The sequence below is a fragment of the Nylanderia fulva genome, unplaced genomic scaffold (genome assembly GCF_048542155.1).
Source record: "Nylanderia fulva isolate GAGA-0341 unplaced genomic scaffold, ASM4854215v1 Scaffold19, whole genome shotgun sequence".
In the NCBI taxonomy this organism is placed as follows: domain Eukaryota; kingdom Metazoa; phylum Arthropoda; class Insecta; order Hymenoptera; family Formicidae; genus Nylanderia; species Nylanderia fulva.
Window position 1 is genome coordinate 2,646,615 of NW_028190161.1, and position 12,407 is coordinate 2,659,021.

General features: G+C 28.7%; 1 protein-coding gene across 2 annotated transcripts in view; it reads left to right on the forward strand.

Moving 5' to 3' along the window:
* Positions 1-12,407, forward strand: part of LOC114936118 (uncharacterized) — a 54,160-nt gene that overhangs the window by 30,605 nt on the left and 11,148 nt on the right. The gene's annotated exons all lie outside the window — the stretch shown is intronic.

Here is a 12,407-nt window from a genome sequence, read left to right on the forward strand (position 1 = left end):
AAATATAATTCAGTAAATTTTCTATTTTTTCTATCTAATTATTTATCTAATCGGTTTTCTAATTCTACTTGTAAAACGAATGGCAAAGAATAAAAATAAGATAGAGCTAAAGCAAAATATATCGAGAGAAAAATATAAATTACAGGAAAATATGCAAAATTATTTTATGTCCGATTAAAAATGTTATTTTCATTGAATATCTCAATTGTATAAAGATCTTTGAACAAGCGTACATTTATCGTTAATTATATATTATGCAGAAATAGCACAGAATTAAATATGAATAAATATTTTAAATTCTTTTCAATACGGCCCTGAGAGAAATGGTCAGATAAATGACGAACTGACACATATAAGATTCATAAATCAAAGCAAGAGCAAAAAATTTAGAAATGCGTCAAGAGAACAACAAATCAATTTTTTGTTTTACTTAAATACCTGCATCAAATATCTCTCGAAAATATTAGCCTAGGGCAATGAAATCCCATCATCGTTAAAAACTTGTCACCTACCTTTTATACGATCCATTAACATGTTTTCTCGTTTATAATTATTGCTTGTTAAGTAATGCACACACACATAATATGATTTATAATTAATATACTAATAACGGTACTCACTTTAGGGTCGCTCTGCCCGATGCCCTTCTAGGCCTGTCTTCTCCTCTCAGGTTGTCAGGATCGTCAAAGTCGTTGATTAATACGCGCGATACTTTTAACGGCACTCCCGAATTTTGTTAACTGTAACATACAAATAGAAAATTTACATTATAGCAACGTTCAAATTAATTACTATTTCAAAAAAGTACTATTAAATGCGCCGAACAATTTGTATACTTTTAATTTAATTTTATATTATAAAAAATTATTTTAAAACTATATTCAAATTGTATTAAGAAAAAAATTAATCATAAACATTAAAAAAAGATTGACCATATCTAACACACAAACTTTTAAAAATGTCTTTGATATATATTTTAATGTTCAAAAGAGAAATAAAATTTTCTTAAACTTCCTAAATTCCTATAGTTTGTGCTTATATAACAGAATAAAAAATTATAGTACAATTTAATTAATTAAAATATTATTTCTCATTATTTAAAAAATGTTATTTTATTTCCTATGTTTCAATAAAAAATATGAAAAAGCTAATATGCAAAAAATATAATCAAAGTAGATTGTTCCGAAGTACCATATACATGAAAGATAAAAGCAGAAAATAAAATATGTAAATAAATACAAACATAAATATGATACATATATATGTGTATGATGTAAAATCTCTTTGGAGACTTATAAGAGTTTCGTGACACAAGATATATGTAAATCTAAAGGACGATCTGGATCTAAAATACTCCAGAGAACATTTTTATTTATTTTGAAAAAACAATATATTTTAAATTACTTTTATATTAATTTCATTTAAAATATTAATTAATATTATAATTATTTTATAATTAATTACACACACATATGTATATATATTAAAATTAAAATTAAAATATAAAATATTTAAAAATAATCTTTTATCTAACTAATGTTTTACTCAACTTTAATTTTGTTTAAAAAATACCACAAAAACAACATATTAACTTAAAATTATTTTTCATTAATACTTTTTCATGCTCGTTTGTTGATATTTGTTTGTGGTCATTTATTCTCGCGTTCCTTTAGTCTCAGAATCCAATTACTTTAATTTTGATCGGAAATAGGTATTAGTGCACTCGATATATGTAATTGGAAAAGCAAAGACGACGAAACTTCTCTCAAAGATTGCACTGTGTGCTGAGAAAGCGCAAAAAGTTTTCCTGATCTAAATCTAAGCTAGTTACGTCCCTGAGTTTATCCCTAGATTCGCTTAAAAAAGAAGGAAAAATCCAGAGATTAAAATTCCATCGGATTAAAATCCAAAGTTGCCCGCATTTTCTCGCGGCGTCTGGTGTCTGACCTAGCAAACGCTTTCGATAAAAGATGTAAAATATGCGCCATGTCGACACAGCATGGAATCGTCACGCGTACGCGATAATGTTGAATACAAGTGAAACACCTCAAGGAGGAACCGCCGTTGTGTCTGACCGTAAGACAACGCAGATGAGAGAGGTACCATAAAAATTACTCTTGGACTCTCTTAAAAAAGTTATTTTTTTCGTGCCCCCGCAGCGAATGCTTTCAACGCGCCAAGCCGACACGTAAGTTCATCAAGATAAATTCTATCTAAAATGCCTATTGTCGCGAAGACGCCTCTCTGTCTGATTCTCTTGAGAGAAAGAGAAGTAAAAATGAAGAGCAAAAGTCTGCTGTCATTTTCCACATTAAAGATTATATTAAAAATATCAACGAAAATTATATTAATAAAATTTTCGATAATTTATAAATTATTATTTATGATTTATTATAACACATAAAAATGTGATGATGAAAATTATTTACCTGCTTAATATCAAATTGATAATTTGTAATACTATGAATTTTATTCTGACAAACGGATTAACCGCACGAAATATAATCTAGATATGATCCTCGATACGAAAACGCAAGACTGCTCCGACATCTAAAAGGATTCGGTTATCTCCGGGGATCGTTTCCTTCCACGGTAGGCGTCGTTACCGCAATTATAATCGAGAAACGCTTTACGTTTTCTGCGTAGGACGTCGCCCGAAATTGTCCACTGCAATTCGCGACGAATCTCGTAAAAAAGACGTCGACCTTTCGTACTTCTTGTCTTTCTCTTTCTCTCTTTTCCTTTCTATACATACATCTGTCAGTCTGTCGCAAATATTCTTGTTACTGGAAATGCACAGACATGTAGCGCGTGCGGAAATCGCATCCGTAAATCCTTCGGTTTGCAATGAGTTTAACGGCTTCCACGTTGCACTCTCAAAAATATTGTTCCCGGACGAATTCGTTAGTCGTAAATGTCGACATCAGACGATATTCATCATGTTTGCGTACGACATGCGAAAGAGAAGTTTGCTTATCGTTTATTCATATTATTTATTAATTCTTTAATTTTGATTTGCATTTCTAATATTGTATCCCAATTATTATTTAAATAAAATTAATTTTTTCATTACGACACATTTTTAATATATGCTTTTACAAGAAGTTTAATTATTTGTGACGTCACTTTTCTAATAGATATTTCACAGCCATTTTTAAGACGCAATTTAACAACAAGAATATTAGAGAAAAGGTACGTGAAGAAAGATACATTTTTTATAGTTTGCTCTTATTTAGCAAGGCCTTAATTACACGAACGCCTAACCAGATAGCTACGACCATCACTGCAATTATCACGTAATTGATTCTAAACTAATTATACGGTCGCGCATTTGAACCATTTCGCACAATCTAATTGAGCTGTTGAACAAATAGAATTTAATCTTTTTATGCATATTATCAGTGTTAATTTATTGATTTTCACTATTATTTATATATCTATTATATTTGTACAAACAAAATATTTTAGATATCTAAAAATTATTTCTTTATTTTTTGTGTATATTTTCATATATCTTTCTGAATAACTATGTATCCTAATCTAGATATTTTAATAACGAATCTTTAACAATATACTATTCATAGGAATGATCTGTTTTCTCACAGGACTAATGAGGATTTATTAGTCGCTCGGAAATAAATCTGTCAGTGAATCGATGTTGTGTGAAAGTCGGTCTTTTTTATAGACATGTTCATTTAAAGTGTGTTAAAAGTTAATCGTGGATGAAAAAGAGAGAGAAAACGAAAAAGCAGATGCGGAAAGTCATTAAAGCTTTTGCCGGATGTAAGATTAAATTATAATAACATTTTTTTAAAATATCACACGAATCATTTAAGAAAATAAAATGTCACAATACGATATAATGCAAACATCTTGTCCTTTCAGTGTAGATATACATTATTATGTAAGCTTGTAATAACTTTTCTCAGATTTCTATTTCTTGATATTAAAAAATGATATATCCGCAGAAAAAGAAATTATGCAAATATAATAAATTTTTACAAAAAAAATTAAATGTAATAATTATGAATCATATAAGTCATAAAATTTGTTAAAACGCAAGATATTTTGCAAGCATTGATAAAAAGTGGGAATAAAGCTAAAATACAACTAATAGATACAGTTGACATTGAATTTGAATTATCGATCTGACGAACATGAATGCAACAAGTTGATTCCTAGTGCCTCCTAATACTTGTCAAGATGCAGCATGCGAGCTCTGCATGTATGCATTTCATAGCTATGTGTATAATGAAATAACTCGCGTTAAATTTCTAATGAGAAGCAATGCTTTCGAATTTAATACAATCACTATAAAAAAATTGACAATAAACAAAAAAGGGTACAATGTACAATACAATTATACTGAATAGTACAATGTATTCAATTTGCAAAATAAATAATCTAATATATAAATATGTGTGCAGACACACATAAATATGTATATAATATAATTGAGATTTAAAAATATTTTTGAAATTGTTAAAACAATTTTTTAAAACATCTAAAATATAATTAAGTACTGAATGTAATGTTTTTTCACACCCTGTTTATTCTTATTAATTAAAACTTTTAAGATTTTTTTTTTTAATTATTAGAATCGTGATAATGATTTACAAAACATAATTGAGTCTTATTAAGATACTTGCAAATACGAATTTATGAACGATTTTGAACATATTTGATGTTTTTATCAGAAACACTATCAATATTTTGATATAATACCGAGGGTAGCGTACAATGATTTTTTGTACGGAAAGGATGATCATATCTCTCGAGGGTCTCAATGGATTCTAATCCCCTTCGTCATCAAGTGAATAAATCCGAACCTTCTGTCAGGAGCATCGCCTGTTTTAGAAAGAGAAAGGGACCAGGAGAGAGAATCTTGGCTAGAAAAACCTTCCATTATTCGTGGATGTAAAGATATGCGTATAAAAAGAGATAGAGATTCGCTATCATCCTGTCACTGACAGAGATCGAAAACTTATCACGACACCACTTTCCATTTTTCAAAGCGATTAGAGCTTCGTAAAATCAGGTCGTTGTATTTCACATCGTACAGAACGATCAAGAAAAATACTCCAACCGAAATTGATTGCTGTCATATGCTCACTTATTCAGTATTACATTACGATTGTATATTACACTAAAATTCTTGCAGCAATCTACTATATTGTATATATTTGCTACAGCAAATAATAATTAAGAGTTATAAGATAATAGTTAAAAATGTTGAAAATTCTTTGCAAAAAAATGCACGGCCCACTATGCATACTCAGCTTTCAAAGTTGATGTAATACAACGTGCAAGTTTATCTGAATCAGATAACCATGTTTCAAGAGAATCTTGAGGGAAAACTGCTTTGCCGGTCACAGATTTGTAAGCTATGGTTCACCACCATTCCCTAGCATACTATACTTACACAATAGTTATCACGAATGAAATAGAAATATCTATCTACACATGGTAGCGCTCATTACGATTTTAACATTACAATAAATGAGAAACAGATGATTCTTTCTCAAGATTAAATTGAATTTAAAAAAATTAAAAATATTCTGTTTTATATAATAGTAAAAGATCTGAAAAACATATTTTTTATCTGTAAATATTTTTCTTTAATACAAATAGAATATTAATGTGTTTATTACATTTTCAATTGTTTTAAATAATAAGCTATAAATTGAAATATTTTTAAGAATTAATCTCTAAAAATAATACAATTTTAAATGTTTTATTTTTTAAATATAATAATTTCAAATTTTTATTTATCTTAACAAAATTTTGCGTGGATTAATCACAAAAACAAAAAACAAATTTTCATCAAAAAAATATCAATTTCAAGTTAATGAACTGTATAGTATTTAATCGATACTGTCAATCTATTTAATATCGCGCGACTGTTATCAAAATTAAGATAAAATATTAAATTATTAAAACACCCATTCATTGATTAATTATCACTTGGATTTATTTTGAGGATTCAAATAAAACTTATCAGTTCACCAACTATTCACTGTGATAAGGAATCTGTGCAATTTTTCATCTCGCAATCAATACGGACGAAAATAAACTATCTAGGCAGATAGAACAACTGGACAAACACAGTCAAATATTTCGTAGAAACTGCGATGATTCTAAATAAATGTTCTTGTCATCCCTTCGCAGTTTATTAATACAATTCTAGTGTTACATATACACATACATTAAAAAATATATATATATATATACAATATTATTCCCTAATTTTAAAACAAAATTTATTTGTATTTCGCTTTCTTTCTCTTAAATAAAAGAGATAAAGCTATAGTTTTATATATATATTATTATTTTTATAAGAATTGTAGTATAAGTCAAAAGTATTATTTTTATAATACCGGGTTTTTAAATTAAAATAACATTTAGAGATATAAATAATCTTTTTTGAAGAGTTCTCTAATAATGATATCAAATGTCATTTTTGCGATTACTACAACTATTACTAACAAACATAATTACAGTCCCCAAAGAACTCTATCAGTGTTTTTGGCCAAGTATATAGAGTGTCTCAATGAGTCGTATCAACGTCCTGGTTCGTTACACACGTTGATCGAAGACGAGAACGAAGAGTTTGGCAAACGAACGACGAAATTTCGAAAGCTACTTCAACTATCTTCTTCTCTTTACGCAATGAAGAGAAGTGCTTAACGACTCGGCAATCTAACTGAGAGAGTGACTCATATACCTTCTTTCGAAAATTACGACTTCCGAATTACATTCACGATCTTCCCTTTCTTCTTTCTGCGTTTCTATATACTGTTTGTTTCTACTGTTTCAACTATTTGTAGCTTTTACGATAAGTAGTATATCCAGTTTGCTTAATGTAAGTTTTACTACTCTCAATCTGACTTTAAATATAAAATCAATATGAGAATATTGTATTATTCTTTCTTAATCGATAATAAATAATTTATACACACAGAAAAAATATAAAGTATGCAAAATATTCGTTTAAAGTCATAGCATGCATTTCATTAAATTTATATGTTTAGATTTAAAATTATATATTTTATACATTGCTGTTGCGAAAAAAATTTACTAATAATAGAATTCTATATTGCATCAACTTTATGTTGTAAAATTTCAAAAATGCATCTTGTTCTCTCTTTGTAAAAAGAGTTTATAATTAAACTAAATAAAAACTAAAAAAATATAAATTTTTTTAATTTTAGTGTAATAATTTTTGCATGTAATGCTCGCGGATAGAATCTTATATTAATATGTGTATCTTGTATTAATATATGTAATCTTTCTCACTTATAATCAGAAACATCAATCGTAATTTACCAAAATCTCGGAACTTTCGCTCCGAGAAGCAGATTATCAGGGACCTAGCTTGCTACGGTCGGCGCCGTACGATTTATCCTACTTCATTTCTACTTATTTTCTTCAAGAATCTTGACACTGAAACTTTTTGTGTCACACTGTGACCACTCACACGAACAAATTATTCCACGATTAGAAAAAAACTAGTAATGCTACTGCCATAATTCGGCGAAATTGGTTAGCGAATTGGAAGAGAATAAGATAAGGCAAACTGCCATTTAGGGACTAAGAGTTATTAATCACGAGAGACAACATCTTTTAGTAACTCAATCGTCCCTTCCTAGCCTTCGTGTGTGTCGCTCTATCATCCCCATAATTTATCCTCATAATTCCGCGTCGAATAACACTAATACTCTAAATACGTGCAAGGAAAAGAGTTTAATGGATTATCCCTTCATGTCATTCACTTTGCTTTACTATCTAAATATAGTAACTAATGCACAGTCATGAATCACATTGAATTCTGTATTCAATTTAATTGCTATTGTATATCATTATTACATTTAGATTAAATGTCCTTATTTATAAATTTTTAAAATATATCGAACTATGTGTCGCATTAAAAAAATTTATTTTTTGGATATCTCTTTGATTTAAAAAATATGAAATATAATAACATTAAAAATGAATTTTGAAGATTTGCTTTTTATATACTTCACATACAATGCTGCTTTTAATACATCACTTTAGATTTAATGACTGTTCAAAAAATTTAACACAAAAAATGAGTGATAGCGTTAAAACTCTGTAATCAATCATTTAAATCATATTAATCAAATTTTTTTACGTATCCCATGCTAAAAGTCCGCGATAAAATTTCGAATTCGTCAGATCTCGAACTCGCGCTTATAAAAGAGAAAATCGATAATCTACAAACACGAACAATTTCGTCTTCTAGACACGGAAATAAAATCGTAATTATTGCTCTGGGCGTATAAATTTATATTCTAATCATCAGGGAATTTGACATAATTTAATCTCATCAAACCGAAAAGTGAAAATAGAATGCTCAAAAGGAATACAATAATGTGTACTTTGTAAAACAACATGATTAAACTATTTCTTTTTGAAAAAAAGTATTTAAGACGACGAAGTGCTGTCACGAGATTTATAATGAGCTGTGATTCGACAGCTGCAACATAGTTCCGCGATAAAAATAGACGTCAATTTTAATGATACAACGATGGAATGCAATCTGTTTGCATGACATTTATGCACTTTGACAATTCTTATCTGTTATTTAGCATTTTAAATGTATTTCATGACAACATAAGAAAATATATTATCGAGAGTTATTTGTAGAGTGTGCTTCGTGTTTTGTTTGACAAAAAGAAAATTGAAATGGTTTTAATTTATAAAACTTTGTTCAACTATTCGACTATATCACCTCAGTACTTAATAACAGCTTGTCGAAATATTACAGGCAAGAGTGCGTGTAGAATATAATATAGTTGATGTTAGTCGTAATAAAATTCATCATTCTGTCACATTTCTAGTAATGTATATTATTGATTAAATATAATCATCATCTCGTTTACTTCTCGACAAGGTGCATCTCGTAGTCTTAACGATAATTATCTATAATGATAATTAATTTACTCAAAGGAAACTCTTATATTCTCCGGCTGAGTCTCATTCTATGGTTTTTTCTCCGCGTTCACACATATATAAAATCTCATCTCTAAAAATAATCTTATCTCTAAAAATAAGAAATATACTATCGCAACGGAAATCTCACATAAACAATCACAGAATATTTATCTCACAGAATATTTATCTCTATCGAAATATTTCTTATTTAATTTATTCAACTCTTTTAGAGAAAATTTATTTATACATTTTTTTATTGTATTTTTTAAATCTAATTCGCCAACTCTTTGTCACGTGATACATAGTGAATAATTGAACAATTTCAAAATAGATAACACTATCGTATTAAATTATCATCATCATGTTATCGTCATATAAAAAAATCCTTAAACCCAATTCCGCATGTTCTATAAAAAGCGTAGGGAACAGAATGTAAGACGATGTCGCGACGGAAGGAATCGTCGTGATCTTTCGGATGATCGGCGCCTACTCAAGCGTGCAGCAAAAGGTGCTCTGTGAAACCTCGATTGAAACTTTTTCCTGTACGTCGCATTTATTTTACGACCCTATGGCAGTGATAGTCTCTCCAACACCGATTTATTGCTGTACTTGAATTATTGCATTCAAAATTCTTTTTTGCGGTTTTTCTGTTTCGCCATTTTTCATATATCAAAAAATGTATATGATAGAAATACAGTTTTTTTTAATTTAAATTTTTATATATATATATATATATATATATATATATATATTGCAATTTAAATATGCAAAATAAAATACCATTAAATTTTAAAAATATATTTTCTGATAAAATAAATTTGTCTTTTATATAAATTATTTAATTACCTAGCGATCATATCGCCATTTAATCGTCATTATAGCAGAAAAATATTATGAGCTGATATTAATCAATAGAATATTCTAATTCTCAATTACTGCAGTGGACGCTTTACACACGCAAAAGTTTTTTATCAAGATGAATTTTATAGAAATTTTGTCAAAAATGAATAATAGCATACGCTTAATTTCTTTTTTTTAATCCACTTCTTGAAACTTCATTAAAATCGATAAATGGCAATTCGATCGTGATTTGTAGTCAGAAATTTCACGAGAATCAACAAATTAGCATACTACATAAGTTTTTTTCGCGAGAAAATAAACTTTTCCAGAAATTCTAGAGTTATAGAACTAATTTGCCTGAGAAAGCTAAGAGAGCTGCGAAGCTTACTTTTATTATCTCTGCCATTATATATTTTGGTAGACTAATTTCATTTTATTTTACTGTTATTACTCCCCTATGCACGACAGGGCTCTGTCTAAATGAAGCTATCACATTCGAGGCATAGACATAACAATGATAAAATCGTGCTGATCGTCGACAAACAACTTCGTTAGACACAGCAAAATTTCACTTCGCGATTGGTCCTATCACGAACCCACGAAAGCACGTGGTGATCCCGAGAGAACAAGGGGATTGGGATTGGACCACTCGCTTTCTTTACGCAAGCTCAGTTCGCAAAGCGCGCGTCTCTTCTGATTCACCTCCGCGAACCCAGTCGACGTTTGGCAACGCGTCTCTCATCTGTTCCGACAACCCCTCTGAATGGAACACGCGATATATGCGCGCAAACGTAACAATAAATTATTACCGTTTTCGAAAAACTCGTTGCGTTTGTTGTGCATCGTAATTCAATATATAAAACAATTTATCGTCATTATCATCAATATCAAATCACGAGTAAAATCGGGAATATTTATCACGTTCTCGATAATCAAATATAATTCAAAAACAAAGTGTGACAATCAAGCAAAATAAAATTTTGAGATAGAATAAAGGTGTAAAGATCATCGACTGGTGAGGCAAAAAAAAAGATCAATATTTCGAAAGAACTACAGTAAAGTGATCGCATTAATCACGCAAGTGTCACGCACCATTTTTATATCATGGTGTTAACAAGATTTCATATATAGTAATGTTAATCTGTTTTATTGAAGTATGATTATATTTTTATCGTGGCAATTTTCCCAACATGCAAATTAGAGGAAAATTTTTTAAATTTATATTGGCGAAAAATTATATTGAATCCTTCGATTGTGTAACATAAATAATTCAAATTAAGAGTCAAACAAAATCTTTATCTCAAATTCTTTAAAATAATATATTCACTCGATATTAATCTTTCAATTAATTTATATAACATTATAATTAATTTACTTTTAATTAATTTAATTCATAAAAAGTTTCTCTTTCAAAAAAAGTACTCATACAAAAAGAATGTTCTTTATATATGGCAAGTTTTAAATTTTATTACATTCAAACTCAAATGTATTCAAACTATTTAATATTTAGTAACTATGTTCATTTTAATATATTTCAAAACTAATAATACATACTTGGGTCAAAGATTCCTTTATGCAAAACAATATACAACTACATTTAGTTAAAATTTATTCCATTTTAAAAGCTAGTAAAATAAAAAAATGTTTAAATATACATATAATTTCAGAATCTAAAAAGGTAATTTCGAGAAAAGTTCCTACCATAACACGGTAAACTTTCTTGTATACAAATTCCATATTAAATGTGAGAAAAATATATGCGCATACGTCGTTCCAAGCATTGCAAAGTCATGGATCGTTTATCTTCTCTTGAAATTATACAATCGTTGGATTAGCAAATCGTGTGTTAAAAGTGCAACACGCTCCAACGTCTCTCGCTCTCTTTTTCTCGTCAATTTCTCCCTTACTTTTTTATTTCCTACTCGGATACGCTAAATTCGTATCCGCCTTTCACTCACCACTCTGCAACCCCTTATCCTTAGCTTCATCTATAGACTCTGTTTGCCTAGCTTTTAGCATAATGCACTTAGACGTGTATATATATCCATCGAACATGACAAGAACATCACTATAACGATGAAACTCACGACTAGAAACATGCATTCTCTCACCAGCTTTGTTTAACTCCCTTTGATTTCGATTTTATCGCCTTTTAACTATCTTAATTTTTTCCTTGGATATTAAATATCATAAAAATCATATCAAAAATTAATTTAAAAATAATAATTATTAAGTTTTTGTAACTCTCTTTTCTTAAAAGCCTATTGTATTTTATCATTTATTCAGAAATTATTTTACTTATTTCATTATCTGGTTAATTCTGTATCAACATTATAAAAATAAATAATAAAATAAGTAAAAGATTATATATATATATATAAAATTTAAATAATTGTAATTTGAAATCAATTTTTTACTATTTTCATTTGCAATTTGACTGAGAAAAAATTTTAAAAATATTTAAATATAAAATCTCTCATATTGAAGGTTACGATTGTAATATAACGTTCAATATTTAATTTTTAGTGAGTTATAAAAGATCATAATTCCTGCATAAATAATGATATTACCGCGAACGATCAGTGACGCCGACGGCGTAAATTCGTACCATG